The sequence below is a fragment of the Sus scrofa genome, chromosome 15 (assembly GCF_054392235.1).
Source record: "Sus scrofa isolate SSC_HxYL_T2T_F1_AM1 chromosome 15, Sscrofa_HxYL_maternal_Yorkshire_Landrace_v2.0, whole genome shotgun sequence".
Lineage (NCBI taxonomy): Eukaryota > Metazoa > Chordata > Mammalia > Artiodactyla > Suidae > Sus > Sus scrofa.
The window spans coordinates 87,332,988-87,351,660 of NC_139397.1; the positions used below are offsets into that span (position 1 = coordinate 87,332,988).

The following is an 18,673-nucleotide window of genomic DNA, read 5'->3' on the forward strand; positions in this document are numbered from 1 at the left end:
TTTCTAAAAGATAGGCAGTGGGGTGTGGCTTGACCAATATTATTAGTAAGCAAAATTAGGGATTGGCTGAATACACACTCCATGTGTAATTGTCCAAGACTTAAGGACAAAGCACTCCCTCACCTAGAACTTTCATTTCAGATATGTGGAGGTTGTATCCAGCGAACCAAGATTAAAGTCTTAGACATATTACTGCTCACTTACCTTTGAATATGGCAACTGGTAGAACTGTGTATTCATATCAGAAATCCTAGAAGTTATTTGTATAATATTAAATTTTATAAATTTTACCTGAAATCCACTTATTCTGCCCATTACAGCTCCTTCCAGGAAACTTGACATTCTCTTTCGGTGGTCTTAGGAATCTTCTCAACATAATTGTTTCTTAGGAACAACAACAACAACAAAAAACCTGCTTTGAGCATTAAAAATTCACACATGGCTTCTACAATATTAAATGGTTCTTTAAGTATTTGATTCTTGGTTGAAGGTAGAAGATACCTACCTTGGCTTGAAGGGGGTTCTTCAGAAGCGCTTTTGTAAATCACTCTTCCTGATTACTTCTCCTTTTGGGATGTACTTAAACTTTCAAGAAACTGTTCAGAAACTTTTACATAAATAGCTAGACTGGTCTTATAGATTCTGTGTTTGATACCAGATTCAACTTCCTTCTCCTCTTTTCGCTCATCACTAGTGGGAATAGTATCCAATTCATGGCAGATGGAGTTTATGGCTAGAATAGTAAAGGGATCAAAATGATTCACTTTCTGAAAGTAAATAGCACAGGATGCAATCTGTTTTAGGATGAACCCTAAAATGGCTCTTCAGAAAATGATTGATTCCTTCACTAATGCTGATATCCAGCTGTGGAAAACAGTACCGGAGCATGATCTCTCATTCATGCCAAGGTCCACATTTGGCATTTTCTATGAAACGCTGATATATGCTGGCTACCTTCTTTAAACGCTCCCAACATTGATGCTTTGTTGAAGTTCCTCAAGAACTGTTTCAGAAACAAGGGCTAAAATCTTAAACCAATGTTCTAGAAAATCTTGATTAACCAAAGTATATTCTTCAATACATTTTTTAAATCATGTTTATAGATTTTTCTGACAAAAGGGGTAACTTTTTCACTTAGATGAACTTTGTAACGTTTCAACCACATTAATAAGCCTCAAATACTCAATTACTTCAGAACGCACTGTGGGAGGCAATTTTCTGATTTATCTCAGACCCAGTACCAAACGCCTCTTCTTCTAGAGAGGATGCTTAACTCCAAAGTCCTTCATCGGTGCTCTGTTGATGATATACATGGGCATTGTCATGAGAGTTCAGCATTTACAATACACCTCCACATCACCTTTTCCAGATCTCTGTAGTTGCTGAAGGGTTGGTAGCGAAAGTAAATATCATCCGCCAGCGCAAATGAAAATCCATAGGGTCGAAAGTAATTCTTTACCTCTCCGCCATAGTTGAGTTGCCAATAGTACTGGATGTTGGGAAAGGGCCTCTGTACTAAAGCTTAAGCAGCTCCGGCAGCTGCGCGGGCTCGAACATCTCCACAGATCACGGCGCTGGGTCAGGCGAGCTGTCCACGAGAATTGGCGGGAACAACAAACCGTGGATGCGCAGGCGCAGTGTGGCCTCAGCGGTTCCGCGGCAGCCGCCGCAGAGAATTGCAGTTCCCGCTTGGGAGACAACCTGGATCCTGGGGCCTTTGTCCCACCTCTCATCTGCCCTGACAGTGGGTCCACCGCTCAGGTGGACGGAAAGAGGGTGTGCCTCTTCCGGAAAGAAGTTCTGCAGAAAGCTGGGCCCTCGAGCATATTGAGAATGGGCAGTCTGGTGAAGAGATGACGTACATAGAGCGAGGCGTGTAGGAAGGGGCGGCAACTTCCATGTCCTCCTGAGGCGCACAGGTTTCCCAAATCTCCGTTCTGTTCCCAGAAGATCCCAGAGTGATTTTTAGAAAGACACGGCTTACGTGCTGCAAAACCTGTCTATAGCTGAGAACGAGGAGGTTGAAACAGAGGGGAAGGATCAAGCTTATTCGCCACTCTGCTCAGGTGGAACTATTGCCAGGAGTGTGAGCACCATGGAGTATGAGTTAACATTAGATGGGATTCAGAATTTACTTATTCCTCTCCAATCTACTTAGTCTCCAAATCTTCATGGGCAAAATAAGACATAGTTTCTCTCTGGGTGAAACTTCAGTTGATTCTTTCTGACCTAGTAATCAAAATTTCAAAAAAGAATGAAACCAGGCATTTGGTATTTGACTCTCTATTACCTGTCTGAAACAACACAAAAAATTAGCATTACTCACATTTTTGGGAGAGGATCTGTCTTAAGAATATTTTTTCTTATCCTAAGATCATAAATATGTGTCTCTATTTTCTTTAGAATGCATTTTTTAAAAGTCTAGTGAAAGAACTTGCTGGAGGAGAAGGCCATGGAAGGTAAAATATATTAAAGTATCTATTATCTTTTCTCTATATTAAAGTATCTATTTTATATTTTAGCAAGATAGATATATTGTTAAATTAAAAAAATGAGGGGTAGCAACCAGAAAAAAAATTGAAGAATGTATGAATTTAAACCCATCAAAGGAAATTTGCTCTGTCAAGTTCAGGGCAGGAAAGGAAAAATGAAAAAAAAATACAAATAAAATAAATACAAAGAAATTTGGACAAAATTCGTTTTAGTTAGCTTTGGCTGTTAAAACGAAATACCATAGACTGGATGGCTTTAAACAACAGGAATTTATTTCTCACATTTCTGGAGGTTGGGAAGTTGAACATGAACATTCAGCTTTCTGATATGGGCTTTCTTCTAGGGCTGTAGAAGTCTGCCTTCTCACTGTGTCCTCATATGGTGGAGAGAGAGAGGAAGTAATTTCTCTGATGTCTCTTCTTATAAGGACCCTAATCATAAGGGCTTCATGACCTCATTGAAATCTAACTATCACCACACCTCCAGTTATCATCACATTGGCAGTTAGGACTTCCAAAGTGTGAATTTTCCAAGGACACAATTGAGTCTATATTGAGTCTATTCCACTCCTGGCCCCACAAAATTCATGCCATTCTCATCATTCATGCCATTCAAGTAAACCCAAGTCTTAAATCTTTTGAGAGTTAATTCTAAAGGCAAAGTCCAAAGTCTCATCCAAATAGCAAAATCATATATGAATATTACTGATATACATTATATTAGTTTAGGGTGCACAACATTATTTGCTATTTGTATATATTGTGAAATGATCACCACAGTAAGTCTAGTACATATCCTTTAGCATACACAGTTACAAAATATTTTATTGTGATAAAAATATTTAGGATTTACTCTCAGCAGCTTTTAAATATGTTATAACTGTAGTCACCATGTTTTCCGTTGCATGCTCATGACTTACTTATTTTATAACTGGAAGTTTGTACTTTTGACCCCAGTTCACCCATTTCATTCACCCAACTCCACCTCAGCCTCTGGCAACCACCAAATTGTTCTTCTCTGTATATATAAGCCTTTTTTTTTTTCCCCGGGGTCATTCTCCCCTTTTCTTGAAGAATAAGGCATGTTTGCAGCTGAATAGCATTATTGTCCTATCCTATAAAATCTAAGAAGTCCAATTAAAAAAGAGCATATGGCATAGAATATTTTATACTTTATTTTTCTATCAGTAATTTTCATGGGAGGTCATTGAGAAGACATGATTGCCACTTAACTCACAAATTCCTTAACCCCCTCTCCTCTTCTTCCTTGGAGTATATGTTCCCTTTTCTGAACATATTAGAAGCCACTTCAAGGATACAGCTTTGAGAGTAATGTGTTATTGAGACCACCTGGACTGTATATGGGATTAAGCCCTGTTAAGACCGCTATTTAAAAATTCTTAAGATTCTGGCAGGTGGGGATGGCGATCTCCTTGTTTTGTGTTTGCCCAAAACAAGCCTCCTGCTTATTAAACTGCTTATTAACTCCCTTGCTTATTAAAACTGCTGCCACCTACTGAAGAAAAAGAAAAGAAAATGTAAATGGTTATTGTATTAAGTTTATTAAACAAATTTGAATAAATAAAAAGGTATATCACATTCATGGTGAAATGGCATAACATACTAAATGTCAAATAATACAAGTTTTCTCCCAATTAGTTTACACATCCAATGTAATCTCAAAAAAATTGTGTTAGATCTGTGGTATAACTGAACAAATTCATTCAAAAATTTGTATTTTATGCTAAACATCTATAGATTTCTAGGTTTACTTGAAGAAGATAAATGAGAATACTGATCAGATATTAAAACACTCTGCAGGAGTTCCCATCGTGGCGCAGTGGTTAACGAATCCGACTAGGAACCATGAGGTTGCGGGTTCGGTCCCTGCCCTTGCTCAGTGGGTTAAGGATCCGGCGTTGCCGTGAGCTGTGGTGTAGGTTGCAGACGCGGCTCGGATCCCGCGTTGCTGTGGCTCTGGCGTAGGCCGGTGGCTACGGCTCTGATTAGACCCCTAGCCTGGGAACCTCCATATGCCGCGGGAGCGGCCCAAGAAATAGCAACAACAACAACAAAAGACAAAAAGACAAAAAAAAAAAAAAAAAAAAAAAAAAAAAAAAAAAAAAACACTCTGCAAAGCTCTAGTTATAAAACTAATATTATCTTTATGCTGGAAGAGACAAGTAGATAAATGAAATAGGATAGAAACTTTAGAAATAGATACATGAATTTATGGAAACATGATATCTTATAATATGGCACCCCAAATCAATGGTTAAAAGATATTACGTAAAACAGATTCTCTAATTAGGGGAAAGAACAAAACCTAGGCATTTCTTATCTCTGATACAAAGACAGGTTTCAGATACATTATAGACAAATAATGTGAAATTTGCAGCATGAGCACCATAGACTATAAAGTTATTCTTCTACCTTTCTTCTATTTGGAAGAAAATTAGCAGAATAGTTTTGTGGACAATAGGTAGGAAAAGACTTATGCAAGACCCCCAAGGCATAAATTACAAAATGAAAAAACCAGTTGTTATGATGTCAGTAGTAAGATTTTCCCTTCAATGAAGGATATCATTGACAAAGGGTAAGTTATTGGCTAAATTTAAAACTAAGAAGGGATTGTTTGTTATTTTTTATACAGAAATAACTTCTGTTAATCAAGGAAAAACCTAGAACTCCAATGGGAAAAAAAGTAGACCAATGAAATAGGCAAATTACCGTAGATTAGACTGCACATCTGAACAGTATCCAGATGTGCAGTCTAATTATTATACCTATAATCATGTAAATGCAAATTAAAGCAGTGAAAGATCACTTTACTCATGTCAGAAAAACCGTATTTCAAAAGGGTGGAAACAACAAGTGTTGGTAAATGTGTATGTAGTGTTAACTTTCACTCACGGTGTAGTAATCTGGAAAGTAATTTTTTCTAAGTTAAATATTAATCAAATTCTATGATCATATGATCTGTATGATGTAACAGAAATTTTCAGAGCATCCATACATAGATAAGGACAAGGATATTTATTATGGTATTGCTTGTGGTAATAGAGTTGGCGATAACCTCAGTGTCCATCATGGAAAGATGTGATGGATGTTTAAATGCTGTGGGTGTTTACAGAAATTCACTATGAAATATTAAGAACAAAGGAGCATGTTCCATCAACAGTAAAAGAAAGACCTCTAGTCAGAGGTTTGGATAACAAGTAGAAAGCAAAATGAGATTTATACCATGTAGGTAAATTAGAAATATCCCACAAAACACTACATATTTTATAAAAGTTATATTTAAGGGGAGGATCAAGCATATTAGCTATGGGATGAGGGGAATAAGAATAGTGATCTTGAAAGAATGGCAAAAATAAAGATTACTGGCAGAGATAGTGGTAAGGTGCTTTTTAATTTAAAGGTGTGGTTATTCAATTAATTCAGTTCTTTCAAATTGAGCTCTGTTAGACAAAAAAAGGATGGAAAAAGAATGGAAGAGAAAAAAACCCTAATATTTAGTGTTTGCTACTTGGAATTCTGAAAGTTTTATTTAACACTTTATTTTAGAAAGGAATACACTGAACTTTTTAACTTATTAGGCCTTGTAGGGAGAAGAGTCTGCCCTGATTTATTTTTAAATGTGAAGTTCTTTTTTCATTACTTATTCTTGCACTAATTTTTGACTGTTACTATTGTTTAGTACTATGCTACTACCATATATCACTACAGTGCTGCATTGCTATAGTGATTCATTCTTATTTATCCTGCTTGCCATTCCATGTGTGCTTCCCAATTGAAGATTCATGTTTTCCAATTGTACTAGAATATTCTTAGCCTTACATATTTGAATGTTGTTTCTCTAGCACTTCTTCAGTGTTTTTCTCATGCATTCCTATGAGACATTAAATTGGATCTTGTTACTAAATCTATCATTTGACATCTGTCTCTGAATATCTTTTTTTTGTATTTTTACTCTTTATTTTATTGGCTCTTCTATATTCTATGTACATTCTTTACAAAAATAAGAAAATACTCTAGTCCTTTCTTTGACTGTGTCCCTTTTCAACCTAAACAATCTTTTAATATTTAAATTTCAGTCATTACATTTTTAATATCTGATATTTGCAACCAGTTGTTTTTCATGTTGTCCTGCTCCTGTGTTTCATGGTTTCCTTTCTCCTATACCTTTGAGAAGCTGCAGTGTTCTTATTTTAAGGTCATCTTATGTATATTATTTTGTATTGCATCTAAAATAACAATGTCTTGAATTTTGATTTTCTAAAGCTGTTGCTATTAGCAATTTTTCCTCATTTGTTTTGGAATTTTGGTTTGTAGGCCTGTCTTTGAGGAAGGTTGCTGCCTCCCATCCCTTCTCTATGCTTGTGTTTCCCTTGTCTGTAGTTTTGTGTGTCTTAATTTGGCTCTTATGGTCCTGTGTATATAACCAGATCTTATATTATCTATTTAGTAATTTAATCTTCTGGGGTTATTGGGAAAAACTCAGATTGTGTTATGGCCTAGCAAGCAGCTTGGTACCTTTTCTCAGTGGAAAGATGTTTCTGTTTCATCCCCGTGTCTTCCGTTATGCCTCTTTATATATCATTTCCTTGGGAAAAGTTATAGCTTTTCTTTTCTCCCCCTCTCCCTTTGTAGGTCTGGATTCAAATAGTGAGCCTGAATTTAGTGTCTTATTTCCATGAGGCATTTTAAATCTCTTCTTCTCCCTGTCTACTCTGCCTGCTGCTGTAGGCAAAGCCCAGGAGATCTGAAGTTTCAATTCTGCTTTTTGATTTTCATATCTGATTCCATTTTTGGTTCCATAGATATTTATCTTATTTTTGAGGATTTCTGCACTTAGAAAACCTTTTCCATTTCCGGATTTTTCTCTGTAATTCAAATTTGTTTAATATATAGAGGCTGTCTCAAAGAGTGTACTGGTCTCTCAATCTCTTTTTCATTAAAAACAAAAAAATAACTGTAAGAAAAGAAATTCTTTTGAAATCGTTGAAGGAAACTTTCTCAGAGTCTTAAAATGTATAACTATATTCTAGCTTCTATTCTAAAATTTTTCAGAAAAGTGATGCTTTAAAAATTATTTTCCTAAATATGTGCAAATTATTTTTAACCTGCTGGTTGCAAGACTTTAAAATTTTAGGAGTTCCCATCGTATCACAGCGGTTAACGAACCCGACTAGCATCCATGAGGACGTGGATTCGATCCCCGGCCTCGCTTAGTGGGTTAAAGTGTCCAGAGTTGCTGTGAGCTGTGGTGTAGGTCGCAGACGCAGCCAGGATCTGGCGTTGCTGTGGCTGTAGTGTAGGCTGGTGGCTACAGCACCGATTCAACCCCTAGCCCGGAAACCTCCATATGTCGTGGGCACAGCCCCCCCCCCCAAAAAAAAAACTTTAAATGTTATAATTAATAGCTTTTACAAGAATTAAGTCCCTTTTTTGTCTTTAGACATACTAATGAAACAGAATTGCAAATAATATTGCTTAATAATAGACTTATTTTAGTAGCTTAGTTGAACTTATTTGCATATATTTATTTTGTAGAAATCAGATTTAGGGATTGAATATATTTTACCTGAGTCATTAATTTGGACCAGTCTCTTCATTGGACAGGCAGTTTCACACTAACACTTGTTAAAAGGTAAAATTTTGAAATTATATTAAAAATAATGTAGTGCTTTAATTTTGCATACTTGCTGACAGAGATAAACATTTTATTAATAAGAAACATTTACTCACATGTGTAAAAGCTATTTCAATGTGGGCTTATACAATAATACTGTAAAAATATTCATTTCTATTAATCATCTTTTTCAGATTTTCTTATTACAAAGGTATTTATCCATTCCTTTTTTCCTTACATGTTTAGAAAATACTAAGTGTATATATTTTTCAGCAAACAAGTTGCCAACTTTATCTTCATAAAAGGTAATAATGTTGAAATTAAAGATATTGGAAATATATCATTTTATTCCCTATAAGACACAATCAGAATACAGTCCTATGTTAAATCATTGCATTTGAGTGATTTCCATGATCTTTTACTCTTGAGCAATTAGCTAATTTTGACCTCATGTGTCCTTTAATCACAACTTTATTTACTTTATTAATTTAACAAGTTTATAATTATAAATATTCTAAGCAATCTTCAGTGATCTTTAGTTTTGTGTTTTAATCATTACACGGGAAAAATAGCCTAGTCAAAAACTGGGTACCTAAAAATAAACCTGACCAACTTTACAGGAATTAAATATGCAAAAAAAAAAAAAAAATGAGCTTTGGGGAGAACGGAGACCAGAATTTGTATTCTGGCGTCACCACTTAGTACCTCTATGACCTTAGGAAAGTTATTTAAGTTTTAGTTTCATCATGTGTAAAATGCTGGAAATAGCATATAACTTCCAGGTTTGTTGGAGGATAAAATGAGATAATGTAAAACCATTGATTTAACACCTGTCACGTAGGAAGGACTCTGTAACATGATTCTCTCAGATATGAGATTACTAAATAATCCATTTGATTCCTTGGAACTAAATTATCTAAACAAACTAATGTCTATACATATGTATATATAAACTATATTTATATAGTTTTTAAAATCAATAACCATTTTTTTAGTATTTACTATGAGGCCTATATAGTCCTAAGTTGTTGGCAGCGCCAACTTGAATTAAGCTCTGGTGAAGAATATTTATGATTATTCTACTTTTCCTAATTCCAAATGGAATTTAGTCAGGGGAACAAGAACTGAGAACTGTAAAATAATCAGACACTAAGAAAGCTATTACCTCTATTTCTTGCTCTCTGCCTTTCTTTCTGGGTTCATATTCTCTCTCTTCCCTGCTTCTTTTTGTGAGTCAGCTTCTTTCATCTTTTGTCTCTGTTCAAATTGCTCCTGATAGCTCAGTGACAGCCACGCAGAGACTACATTTTCTAATCTCTCTGGGTAATGATTCTACATTCCTTGGAGACATTACAATTGACCCAGTTTGGACTGACTGTCCACCTAGTCCATTGGCTGTGGCAGGTGGCAAGGAAGGTCATGGAGTAGGCTGTTTACTCAAAAGAATCTGAAAAGACCCAGGCTCTAAGGGTGTGATCTGTACATACTGGAATAGGTTCATACTAACTACTGGTAAATGTTCTTAAGGAGAAAAAATATATTACGCAGAGAAAAGGAGCTTAAAAAAAACCTAGTATAGGCTGATTGAAATAAGATCACCATGTCATATCTGAGTTCATCTAAATTTTCCCATATCAAAATATCTTATTACAGTACATTGACAAAAAGAGAAATATTTATGCAAGTTGAAGAAACTATTATAAGCAGCCAAGAATTTGCTGGGGAAGACTTGGTATCTTGATAAAATGTTATCATTGTATAAAGCTATCTTAGACCCCTTTGTAAACCACATTTTTTTGTGAGCGCTGATGTGAACAGGACACATTCTACTCTATTGATACAAACTTTCCCCCAAACCCTAGACAAATAGAATCTATTGATATGAAAGATAAATAGGTGAGACTCTGTATGTATGTATATTTAAACATATATGTTTATATAATAATATGTGAGAGAGGATTTATGGTAGCTCATTCAGTATTGCATCAAAATATTACTTTACTGGAAAATCATGCCCTACTGAAAATGGATAAAGGGCACCTCTCTACATTACATACACACACAAAAAATCAATAGTATTATCTGAAATTTAGATCTAGAAAAAAAGTGACATACAAGGACAAAGAGTAAGTCAGACATAAGTAGAAACATAATTTGGATTCTTAACACAGTGCTTAACGCTAATTCTGTAGTGAGGGCAGTGAAATTTAAAACATAGCAACCATGTTAAGAGAGGGGAGCTTATTCAAATTAAAAAAATTTCTCAGTGTGCCGATGAGGGAAATTAATAGTATGACTTACATGGCTGAAAATAGCTTTTTTTCTTGAACAAAACTACCTTTATTAAAGTTCAAATCAACCAGTACTGAATGCCCACCATGTATAAGATTCCATATAAAGTTTTGAGGGCAAAGAATTAAAAAAAATTATGATGCCTTACTTTAGGTATTTTAATTTTTAAATTAGAATGTTAGACGAGGAAGACATGAAAACACATAGTTATTAGTTCACTGTTACTTTCAGGAAGCATGTATGCAGTGCAAAAATAATATGAAGAAAAATATGTTGAAACTACTGGTGTATAAACCATAGAGTGGTTCATTCATCTTATAGGTTCCAGAGGTATGAAGGCTGGTGGTTCACCATGAATTCTCACATAACCTTGTTGAGGTAAAAAGAATTGACAACACATTTTTTTTTCTGTTGAAGGGTTAAAACTAAGCCACATATTTGAAGTGTTAAATATTAAATCAAATGAAATATTAAATCAATGAATAAAGGAGTCATTTTTTTCTTTTTTGTTTAATATATAGGACCTTCCAAAGCATCTGAAATGAAGTTTGGTAGACAGTTGCCTACTTAATACCTTGTATGTGGAATAAGTTCCTTTCCAATATGTTTCCAGTGGAAACTCCTTTTATTGTGACAGGTCTCAATGTTTTTGGCTTTTTTGTCTCTATTTTCCATTTTATTATTCTTGCCTATGATGTTGTATAATCTTTTTCTTTTGACCTTCTGCTCTAAAAGGCTTCTCTCATTTGTCTATTCAAACTTGGCATCCTGACAGTCCTTTTGCTTGTCCTAATGACCTTAGTTCTGCCTAAATTTTTTTTTCCAGTAGATTCATGTTTCTCTATTATGTATCAATTATGACATATAATTTTTCATGCCTTGTTTACCTGGCTCAGATACTGTCCTTTTCTCCTTGCATCTTGCTATAAAAGCTTTAGGATTATATTAGGGATATATAATAGTTCTTCCATATTGCTCAAAATCTGACTTATATGTGTTTATTACATCAGTTTTGCAACCTTTGAGCAAAGGCTTTATTTATTTTTATTCTCATCATATCTACAGAGCCTATCAAGTCTACTCCCCTCCTCTCCCACTGCCAGTGTGAAGCATCTTAACAACTCTGTGATTAGAGGCTTAACATGATACATGCTTAGAAAATACTTCCAACAGTAGTGCAAGTGAATGGTTTGGTAGAGGATGGAAGACATAGAGTGGATTTCTTAGTACCGGGCTCTTCTCATACTGCAGTGTGATTTTCTGCACTTAGATATTTGACTTTAATAAGCTCAATTTAAAATATAGATATTCTTTAGAATAATTCCTTAAGAATTATTTATACAACCTTAATTATAATTATATACATTTATAGAAATATTTTATTGACATTGCCCTTTAGAGCACACCTAGGATAAAAGACAAATGCAGGGAAAGATGGGAGGCCTTGTTGCAGGGAGGTGAATGGAAGAATGTTACTGACCACCTGTGCAAATTACTAGGACTAGCAATTAGGAGATCTCTGTCCTAATCTAAGATGCACCTCTGACTATAATTGGCAAACCACTGAATCTCTATGTTTTCAACATTTCTTTTGAAAATAAGAGAAATTAGATTTAACACATGAAGGTGACTTTTCTCACCATATTCACGTTTTGGCATGGGTGTTAGAGCGTCATTTTTTGATTTAGATAAATTCTTATTGAAAATATGAATATATTTATTACTTAAAAATTCCACTGAAATGATAGTAATTTTAAATTATAAAGTGGAAAAAGTAAGATATAGAACATCAAAAATATTATAAACATTTTTAGGTGTGGAGTTACTTGTATTTAAACATCCTTTTTTAAAATATGGCATATTAGTAAGAAATGTACAGTGCAAAAATACAGAATGAGAAAATGTATATTTTATTGACATTGAATATCCTCTGTTCTTGCATTTCATAATCTTTCTATTCTCAGAGATATTCCCTCTTCAAATTTTTAGTTAACAGTGCAATTAAATTCTGAACTTTTCCTTCTAGTCCAGTATTTACAAACCAATAAAGCATAGACACATGATAGAAATTGAACTTCTTACTCCTCTCAAGAACATTTGCATTTAAACAAGGTCAAAGCTTAAGCCAAATGACTGGTATTAAAGGTAGGAATACCAAGAATCAGCTCAAGAATAAAGGGATTTTTTTTTCCTTTTTCTCTTAAAAAGCAGAACCTTTGAGTGCATCTGGAATCATGCATGGTAGGCAATTAACTGTCAAGCATGTCAGAACAATAGTAACTCTTAAATTCACTATTCTCTTGTATTTCAGAAAAATCTATATGTGAATTCTTCATAATACAAAATTGGCTTAAATATTGTATTTTTTCCACATCATAGTTACAAAACTTTTTAAAATTTTGGACAAAGACAAAATACACAAAAACTGAAGTAAATTGAATTTCATTTATCTGTGTTAGAACCCAAGACATACTGTACAAATCAATTTTTTTACTTATATACATTCACATGCTAAAGGGGATGGAAGAAACATTACTTTAAATCTGGAAAGTTAGAGTGTATTACACTGCTGAGCTTAGAGGATTGGGCTACCTCTAGGGTCATATCATGTTTGTGATTTTCAAAGGTGATTTGAGAATCTGGGCCTGAGAAAATGGACTTGCTAAAATGGTATAGACACTATCCAGGAAGACGGAAAGGGGTGGGCAATAACAGAAGTATCATTGCTGACCATTTTTAATACCTTCATTGTAGATTTATTGGTCTTAGTTTGTATGGTTTGGGAGAATTCATTTTATTGGTGTTCCCTGTTATCATTTTTCCTTCTCTTTTTAGCACATTATTTATACGAAACACCACAAGATAACTCTAAATAGAGTGCTAAAACACAAAGAGAACTTAATTTGATTTACCTTTGAGATTTATTACCTGAAAAAAAAGAGGCAGAGTAGAGAAATTCAAGAACTTTATTGTACACCAAAGTGAATGAGACTGAGAGTTGAATGTTAGGATATAAATTAATTGATTAATATGTAATCTTATAAACAAACATTATGATGCTATTTGTGTTCATCTCCCTTAAAAACAGATAATTTCTGCTTGAGAACTATGCCTACAAATTTGAAATATAGTAAAAGATTTGCTCTATATTTTCATAAAAATGAATAAATTTTGTTCCTAATATTTGAAAGAATATTTCACTTTTAAGGGCTGTACTATGACTCTAATAGGCAATCAAATTAAACTCAGATCGCCAAGATAGAATGATCTTCCCATCCATTCATAGCATTCATTATTACTGTATATAAAGTGTGGGCTTCTACTTTAACAATAGTTATGTTGGTTTATATGTGACTTTGTGTATTTCATTTTAAAATTTATAAATTTGCTATTATCCTATACTCAAAGTCTTATACATAATTCATATGTGTTAAAACTTCAAATGATGTATACAAAGAGCAATGTATACAAAGAGCAAGTGGGTTTTATTTTACAATTAGATTTAAGCTAAAGCTCTTTGACCACATTTCAACTGATGCTATATTGTTATTTTTAAGCATCACTGTAATTTTCTCTGTCTGAAAATGTGAAGATTTTTTGCTAAAATTTGAAACCATTGAAAATAGCAAAGGCCATGCACAAAAACTGTCTTTTTACTGCTGGACTTCTGTGCATTCAGGGACTATTAATTTTAACTGATTATAAAACTGTGTGAAAACTATTATAAAACGTTAAGCCTGACTCCTTTCCAAAAAAAGTCTCAACAGTTGCCTGTTTCTGAGACTTTTAAATATGAATTATTCAATAGCTAGTTCTTTTTTATATTTTAAAAGTGACTTTGTACTATAAATATAGGATGGTTTTAAAATAAACTCCCAGGGTACTATGGCCTCCAGTCAAGATGGAGTGGAGTTACAGAATTTATACTTTCATATGAAAACAGCATGAAAAAATATATTTATTTATTTGTTTGTTTCAATTATTTATTTGTTTGTTTCAATTATTAGATACCAGGCAGTGCAGGATGGTGATCTTTGAACTTTGAAAGACAGAGGGAAAAAGGTTAGTCCTGTAATTGCCTTAACTTACTGATTAACTCTTTCCAGGATACAGCCCAGAAAGGGAGAACCAGGGAGAATCCTAGTGAACTTCTTGAGTTGAGGAGATGGAGCATAGTGCCTACAAAGGTATTGATATGTCACAAGGGAAAGTTCTGGAGAGGCAGGAGCTACATAGAGAGCATATTCTAGAGGTTTTCAGAGAGTCTCATGCAAGTGTTCATCTAAGTAGAAACTACTCAAGGACAGAATGTGACCATCTGAAAGAAGCAGAGGGAAGGATCCAGAGAACTCAGACATGGCCTGGAAAAGTTGTTTTTTTCACAATCCAGAAAATCTCATATTTTGTGAAAAAGTGGTGATGTCTTAGTAGCAGGGTGTTGCTTCAATAATAGGAAAAGATAATCCTAGATTCATGCTGCTTTGTTCCCAGATAATACATTTTAAGAGTATGCCTTTAAAATAACAGAGTTCCTTAGAGTTTCCCAGAAAATAATCAGAAATATATAACAGAATGCAAATATATAAAGCACCCCACAAGGTAAAATTCGAAATGTCTGGCATCTAGTAAAAATTGCCAGTCATGTCAAAGAAAAGAAAACTATGACTTATAATGAATAAAAAAACCCAGAAGAAACATATCCAGAATGAATACAAGCATATTAAAAGTTGTTATATCTATATTCTCTATGTTCAAGAAACTGGAAAAAATTTGAGCAAGTGAAGTAGCTATATGGAATCTATTTGTAGAAAGTAAAAAAACTTCTAGAAATGAAAACAAAAGTCTTCCAGGAAAAATAGAGTAGAAACTATCCAAAATGAAGATCAGAGAAAAAAAATGACTTTGAAAACATGAATAAAAGAACAAATAGCTGTGTGATAAATTTAAGTGACTTCACATATGCAATTCAATCTTGAGACAGAGGACTTGAGTAGAAAAAATATTTGAAGAAATAATATTCAAAAATTTTCCAAATTTGTTGGTAATTTTAAACCAATAAATCCAAGAAGCTCAATGAAATTGAAGTACAAGAAAACTATACCATGGCATGTTATTATCAGTGTCCAATATTGCTCTGGATTATTAGGAAATCACCTATTGGGGTAGTTCAGTGCCATCTTAGTCAAGGAAAAAATAAATCTGAATCATCCATGATTCCAGTGTTAGTCACTCAGTTCAGTTAAGAAAGGTTTCAAGAAGGCTCTTGGATAATTGGTAGTTCAAAAGTAAGAGGTCAGTGGGGTTTCCTCATTTGGAGGCATGATGGTTGTTGAATCTTTTCCAGCTACCTTCATAGCTTTCCTAATAGAAAGAGTTCTTTTCACTTTCTGCTTCAAGAATTCACATTACTTTACCAGCCTAATCTCTCTTACTTTTCTTTTGCTCTGTTTTTATCCTAAATTTTGAAATGAGAAAACAAATTTTGCAAGCATGTATCCCATCTGTCAATCTTTCATGGCTGGTAGAGTTTCTTAGAGAAAATAAAGAGCACAAGAGTAAGGAATTATGGAGAAAATAAACATTAATTATTTGAAATACAATTCAGTTTAAGTGATTAAGAGGAAGGTGTCAGACATAGGTTTAGGTATTGATTTAGAGACTGCATAGACCAAATCATATGGTCAAAGGGCTATTTGGTAGGTTTTTCTGATCTTTCATTTGTTATCTCTTTCTCTGTTCTAAATCTATTATTTGTTGATAGTCTCTTTGAAAATATCAGTAGAAAGAAAAATTTATTTATGTTTTAATAACAATATTTTATTTCAGTGTGGCAAGGATACCTATGCAGCAGAAAAGTAGAAGTGGGTGAAATGTTTTTAATCTAGTCGGCCAAAGGCTGAGTGAGCTACTACATTTACCTGAGGAAATTGTGCTTAAGAAAGAACTGTTACAAATTAGAGATAATTACCATCATTTACATTTTAATAAATAATCAGGGACAAAGGGATGCACTAATGATATTTACATCTTTTTATGGAGAGAAATGTGACTTTTGGAAGTTTAAATTAGTATATAAATTAAGTAGACAATGGACAGTATTTAATTTTCAGACCCTTGGTTTAGGATTTCAGAATCATTTGCTCCTAGAAAACACAAAGAATAAGTTTTAGTGAGAGAATAGATGACCTGATCAAAAAAATCTTAAATTTAACAAAAAGGTAGATAAGATCACATACTCATTTCCAAATACTAACATAATTTGAATCAGTAATAAATTCAAAAATAAAATTTAGATGTTTTGAATTCAAGAGATTTCAGTGAAGGAAAGAAAGAATATCTGTGACTACATTAGGGCTTTTTGATGTGCTCAGATTTTAAATATGCATGAAGAAATGATGTAAGAAGCATTATATAACCATAATAAAATTAAAATATCCTGCAAGAATAGAGTGAAAAGCTCTAGATCTTAAAGAAGATGTTAAGAAATGGTTAATGCTTTTCAGGCTATATTTAGAACAAGAAAGAATTTCTATTTTGAATAAATGATGTAAAATCAAATAAGATAAAGGGGGAGAGAAACAGAGACAAAGAGATAACACTCTACTACTATTTATTTATTTATTTATTTAGGTTATTTTCTTCCTTAGTAGGAAATGTGTAAAAATTATTAAGATAATTACACAGAAGAACACAGCAAAATACTAGTCATTAAGGATGTGAATGTGACGTCACTGTTGGTAACCTTTTCAATGTAATAGACATTGGGCGATATACTGGAAGAATGAATATTGGTGAATGTCGACAATATTTTAAAAAGAAAGAAAAAAGTATACTGATGATCATGAGTTCAGTTGTTGGTGGAACATGTGAATGTTATTAAAATTAATTAAAGCTATTTAGAAGAGAACAACTTCAGGCTTTATTAAGAATATTTCTCTCAAAGGTATATTTCCTTTAAAAAAATTTTTTTTCGGAGTTCCCGTCGTGGCGCAGTGGTTAACGAATCCGACTAGGAACCATGAGGTTGCGGGTTCGGTCCCTGCCCTTGCTCAGTGGGTTAACGATCCGGCGTTGCCGTGAGCTGTGGTGTAGGTTGCAGACGCGGCTCGGATCCCACGTTGCTGTGGCTCTGGCGTAGGCCGGTGGCTACAACTCCGATTCGACCCCTAGCCTGGGAACCTCCATATGCCGTGGGAGCGGCCCAAGAAATAGCAAAAAGACAAAAAAAAAAAAAAAAAAAATTTTTTTTCATCTGATTGATATCACTGTAACAGGAAGCCAAAACGTGATTTCTTGGTCTCTGTTGCAGTAGACTCACTTTATCTACATAGGAGTGGTTAAGCACAGGTTTGATATAAGCCAAGATAGTATGACTTAAAAGTAACAAAGTATTTCCAGCAACTTGATAGTAGTATTAGCAAAGATCAAATAGAAGAATAAAGATAGCAAAAGAAAAACCTCATGGATTACAACTTCATTAGAACATGTAACAGAATTTCACTATAGGTTAAGATGCAAAATGATACAAACTGCCTTCACAAGGGAAACCTAGACAAAATGGAAAATCATATTTATCTAAGGGACTATTGAAAACCACTGGACACAAGAAAGTCTGATGAACTGATTCCCAGGGAGAGGAATGGTTCATATGTAAGCAGTAAACCCTGAGCAGTTCTAGGAAAACTGCTGGGTCTCATTTAGAAAGACTGAAGAAAGTCTTTCAAAAACCATAAGAAATGGAGTTACTAAGAAAAAGCCAGCCAACCTATTGGTCAAAGTAGGAGCAGGCAGGAATGATTGTAGTCTTGAAGACGCTCAAGTGAAAAAAATAGTTTTCTTGGCCCAACAGTTGTCTCTGCTGTCCTACCACCATAACCAGTTTTACTGAGAATGTACAATGAAGCTAAGGCTGAAAGGCAAGAGAACAAAGCAACACGAATCCATCAGTCTAATGCCAAGAAGTAGAATACTGGAGCCCCCAAGGAGAGAAACAACGAAACAGGACGGAACATGTTTAAAGAAATAATGGTTAGATTCTTCCCAAGTTTATGATGCTCAGCAAATTCCAAAGAAAATAATGCAAGAAAGTCACATGTAAGCACATCATAGTAATACAGCTGAAAATTTATAAATTCTAAAGGCAACTAGAGAAGAAAGTTATGTACAGGGAATCAAAATTATATGTGGTGGTTGTCTTCTCATTGTGAACAAAGTGTACCAAAAGTTATGGAATGATTATTTAAAGTGGCTTAAC

At 34.1% G+C, this 18,673-nt stretch overlaps 1 pseudogene; it reads right to left on the minus strand.

The window, feature by feature from the left end:
* Positions 1-525: 525 nt before the first annotated feature.
* Positions 526-1,557, minus strand: LOC100517245 (DNA primase small subunit pseudogene; annotated as a pseudogene).
* Between the last annotated feature and the right edge of the window lie 17,116 nt (positions 1,558-18,673).